Source organism: Arachis ipaensis, chromosome B08 (assembly GCF_000816755.2).
Source record: "Arachis ipaensis cultivar K30076 chromosome B08, Araip1.1, whole genome shotgun sequence".
Lineage (NCBI taxonomy): Eukaryota > Viridiplantae > Streptophyta > Magnoliopsida > Fabales > Fabaceae > Arachis > Arachis ipaensis.
The window spans coordinates 46,415,857-46,420,743 of record NC_029792.2 but is presented as its reverse complement, the minus strand read 5'-3'; the positions used below and the strand labels follow the sequence as shown (position 1 = coordinate 46,420,743).

General features: G+C 40.4%; 1 long non-coding RNA gene across 3 annotated transcripts; it reads left to right on the top strand.

Moving 5' to 3' along the window:
• On the top strand, positions 404-2,441 carry LOC107612283. Of its 3 annotated transcripts, XR_002352412.1 has the most exons (4): positions 404-491; positions 610-697; positions 777-924; positions 2,351-2,437. It is a non-coding gene; the product is annotated as an uncharacterized LOC107612283 (long non-coding RNA). The 3 variants fall into 3 exon arrangements; XR_001613675.2 differs by lacking the exon at positions 404-491 and having other exon boundaries at positions 515-697; positions 2,337-2,441; XR_002352411.1 differs by lacking the exon at positions 404-491 and having other exon boundaries at positions 518-697.

The following is a 4,887-nucleotide window of genomic DNA, read 5'->3' as shown; positions in this document are numbered from 1 at the left end:
GGGGGGGGGGGAAGAAGAAGAAAGGGATGAGAGGAGAGGGGAATCCGAGAGAGAGGAAGGGAGCGCCAGGGGAGGAGAAGCTCGCCGCCGTCAACCTTACCGCCGTCATCATCCAGGGAGCTACCACTCCTGGTCATCGTTGCTGAGCCCATCAACCCCGTCCCGCCTTTTGTCCTTGCCGCTGCCAGCTGCGCCATCGCGAAGAAGAGACGCGCGAGAGAAGAGGGGTCAATTCTGTAACCACCGCCGTGCCGTGCTCCATGTCGTCACCGCCACTGTTTCGTCACGAGTGAAGGACGCGCAAGGGAGGAAACAGAACCGCGAGGGAGCTCAACCACGGAGAGAGGAGATGCGCATCAGATCTGTTGCCGCCGGTCCACCCAGCTGACCCGTCCCCAAACCACGTCACTATCCGTGAAGCTATCTCTGTCGCCGCTGCCGGAGGTCACCATTGGAGCCGCCGCTCCACTTCTATCATTCTTCTTTTTATAGTGACTTGCCCATTCCTTGAAGCTCTTTCTATAAGCATTCTAGCTATCTGTGGTTAAGGACTCTGATGTATAGATGTTGTAAGGTTAATTTTATGGGTTTGCATGTCAAAAATTAAAGTTGTTGCTGAGCCACTGAAGCTCCTGGTCGTTGTCAGAGCTGCTGCCGGTTAAGTTTGGGGTGGCTGGCGCGTCGTTCTTTTATTCCAGTTAGTGTCTCCATCTCGGAATCCTTGCCTTTGGTTTTCTATTATGTGTTTTGAGGTTTCCACGATATTGATGTTTTAGGAGTTAATAACGGGGTTGCATGTTGGGACTTGAAGATGTTTATGCTGTGGCGAAAGTGTGCGGGCTATGAATTAAAGCTGTCGTTGACTTCGGGTCGAGAGGAAACAAATTTCTTGAGTCATTTGGATTGTGGTTTGAACATGTCGAGGTAGGGGCGTTTTCTTAAAATTCATTTTACTTTTAAGAGTTGTTATAAGTCTATAATAGTATGAAAAATATATTTTTATAATTACATGAGTTTTATGAATTGAATTGAACTATTTGGATGGCTGTGATCATTTATTTGATTGGTTTATTGAATTATTGAGGAAGCTAGATATTTTGATTTGCTGTTTTGGTTTGTTAAGTTGGTCGTTATTGAATTGATTTTTCTTGAATCACTGGAAGATGTTTAAATTTTGGAATTGGGTTTGATTTTGGAGAGGATTTGATATCTGAAACTAGTTGAGACTGGGTTGGAAATTGTGGTTTTGATGGGACCCGCGAGGGTGGCATAGTCCGAATTTTAGAGGAGATGCTGCCCAAATTTTTATAAAAATTAGAGACTCTGTTTAAAAATGGTTATTTAGAAAGATTCAGATTTTCAAGAATTTTATAATTTGATTTTTGAGAATTATAAAGAAAAAGTTTACGTTTGGTGCTTGGTTTATTTAGAAAAGAATAAATTATATTTTGAATCTGAATTCTTAAAGAAAGTAACGAGTGGTATGATGAGAATGAGTATGAGAGTGAAGATTGATTTTTGAGTATGATTTTTGAATAATTGAATGACAATGAGGATGAATGAGAAAGTGAGATATGAATTAGTATCGGAAATAGAAATGATAATTATGAGAAATTATTGAATATATTGAGTTTGGGGCATTGCCCCCATGTCAGCCGGGATTTTTCCCATAGTTACTATTGAGCTTGGGGTGTTGTTTTTCCCATGTCAACTTGGGGTATTGTTTTTCCCATGTCAGCTTGGGGTGTTGTCTCATCTCCCCATGTCAGCTTGGGATTCGTCCCATAGATATATTTGAGCTTGGGGGCGTTCTCTTCCCCATGTCAGCTTGGGGATTTTCCCCATGGTATATTTTTGAGCATGAGAACATGTCGGGATGGCTACGTAACTGATAGATGATATCATCAGCCATAGGATAGGCATTTATTATATGCACTTGTATGCTTTGCTTGAGTTTGAATTTGTTTGGGTCTGCCTAAATGCTTAACTGTTATTAACTGCTATCTGAGCTATTTGCTGTAACTATAATCTATACCTGTGTTTTCCTTATATGTTTTGCCTGTGTTTGTTTCTGTAGTGGTACCTTCGAGTTTGGATATTGATGGTGAGATGATGATTTGGTTGTGGAATTGTTTGAGTCGCTGAGTTGAAGGCTGTGATTGATCATTCATACTGTTAGGAAACTTTTAATTTTCTTTTATAGGAAAGACTGAGTTTGGAATTTCTGGATACTTAATCATTGAGTTTGAAAAACAATTTACCTACTATACATCTTCTTATAACAAATTCTGGAAATCTATGGTGAGACCATGTGTTAGGTTCTCACCCCCCTACAGACTTCTCTTTTCAGGAAATGGACGAAGAAGCTTATGAAGAGTAGTTCGGTTTAGCTTATGCGATAGAAGATGTTTTAGTTTAGTTATTATTATTCTTCCCTCGTCGTAATACCCGAACTATCAGAGTGGCGCAACCGGAAGCGTGACATTTGATAGTTAGGCTGTTACAAATTTGATATTTAAAAATTATTAGATAATTTGATAAATTTAACTAAATTATAATAATATAGTATTCAATTATATATCAACTTCAGATAAAAATCAATGCAGATGAGTTTTCAGTAAAAAAAATGTTTCAAAAAGTTTCACATACATATACTATTGGTCCTATTGTTCCAACAAAAAACTATAATGCAAGTGAAAATCATCGTGGATCTCATATTATTCCATTGCTACATGCTCTATCATCTCATCTCCAGAAGGGTACTGTTCCGAGGGTTACTTGAAACTGTAGGTCGATCTCGGACGAGATCTTCTATACTGGTCAGAGCTGTTGTGTCCGATTTGTTGGATTGGGTGGTGGTGCTGATCCTTCGTCACCAGAGGGTACCTGCAAGGGACTCCGATGCTTAAGTTAGCAAGGGTATTAGGCAGGTTTTTAGTAGAATAAGAGTATGAGTTATACCTAGGTGCTCCAGTGTATTTATAATGTTTGTAGAGTGATCTTTCTGGGGATAAGATAGTTATCTTATCTTATCTTTGAGTGAAGTCATCTTTTATCTTTAAGGGAACCGCCCTTATCCTTCTAGGCTTGGGCTGCCTTTGGATATGGGTCGCGTTCCTTTACTTGGGTCTGATTTGGGCCTTTATTGTCGATTTGGCCGAACTCTTTGAGAAGAGATCGGGGATTCCAGACTTGAATAGGTCAATCGCTTTGTCTTCAAGCAGCCCGGGTTGTACAGCTCGACCCAGGGTATGAACAGTGCCCCTGCTCGAGCTCGGTCTTTCTTTTGAGGTCGAGTTTTTGGAACTTCGATCTCTTTTGGGGAAGCCGAACTCGAGCATTCTTTTGTTGGGTCTGTTTGTAGAACATCATTTAAGCAGCTTTAAATGCGGAACGTTTTTCCTTGTAGCGCGCGTTTTTGTACTTCCTTGGGAACATGCGAAGGTTTTAAATGCCCATTAACCTTCCCTTTCGCCGTTTCCTTTGCTTCCCACTTCTTTACTTCTTTTCAAAATTTTTCAAAGAGTTTCTCTTCTTTGTTTCTCCTCTTCTTGCTTCACCGCAACTTTTCTTGCGTTTTATCTTCTGCTTTTGAAGAGGCGATCGTTGGTGTTTGCTTCTTTTCAATCTCTTGATCATTCCTTCCCTTTTGCAGGTTGGTCTTCTCTCTTTCTTTTTTCTCTTCATTTTTATGCTTGGATATTTGTAATCCTTTTGATTTTTGTTTGGGAAAAGCTGGAAAGTTTGAATCTTTCTTTGCTTGCTGCGTCTGATTTTCTACTGCTCTGTGTGCTGTTTTAGGGTTTCTTTAATTTTGTAGAACCTTTCCTTATTTGCTGGTATTTTATGCGTTTTTAGGGTTTTGAATGCTGCTTACTGTTTCTAAATGTATCTTCTTGATTTCTTCCTTTGAAATAATGAACTGTTTGATTCTGAGAAAAGGTTGCGCCTTTGATGATTGTCCCTTTGCATGTTTTGATGTTTGATTTTTCTGATAGGCTGTAAAAGGTAATGACTTTGATAGATTATTTTGTGTTTTTGTGGAATGTTGCTATCGAAGGAGGGTTGCTTCCTTGTTTTGAGGGATGTAGGTCGTAGATTTTTCCTGAAACCTTACTCTGTTACTGCCTCCAAAGAATGCCCCTGGACCTTGGTGTGAGTCCTGGGGCCTCCTTTTGTTGTTTTGTATGCTTTAGCCCGGGTTGTATCCATATTTGTCCGAGATGTTTTTTGATTTGTCCAAGTTGTTTATTTAGTAATCCCTTTATCTTTTTCTTTGCTGTAGGACTAGTTGACCATGTCTTCTCGCAAAAATATTGTCAAGACATCTTCCAAGGTCCCTGAGGGTATGTCCGACTGGCTGGACTCCCTCGTCCTGATGTGTGTTTCCCTAGTTAATTCTGAGTTCTGCGCGGATCTTAGAAAACATCACCGAATCTGTAGTAGTAGGGATCAGGAGAAAAACTATGAATTGGTAGCACCTGACTCTGATAAAAGGGTTTGCTTTCCTACTCTGACCCAGGGGGAACGTCCCTTCTTCTATGCCTATGACTATTTTTTTAGCCAGCTAAACATTACTTTTCTTTTTACCTCCTTTGAGACCGACTTGTTGTGGTCGTGTAATGTAGCTCCATCCCAGCTCCATCCGAACTCCTGGGGCTTTATCAAGATCTTTTAGTTACTTTGCCAAGAGTTGGATGTCACACCTTCTCAAACTCTCTTTATATATCTCTTTGTTTTGACCAAGCCTGGGACTACCAAAAAGAAAGCTTCTTGGGTTTCTTTCAGGTCTGCCCAAGGGCACAAAGTGTTTTCTATGTATGATGAGTCTTTTAGGGATTTTAAGAACTACTTTTTTAAGGTCCGAGCTGTTGAGGGAGCTCGACC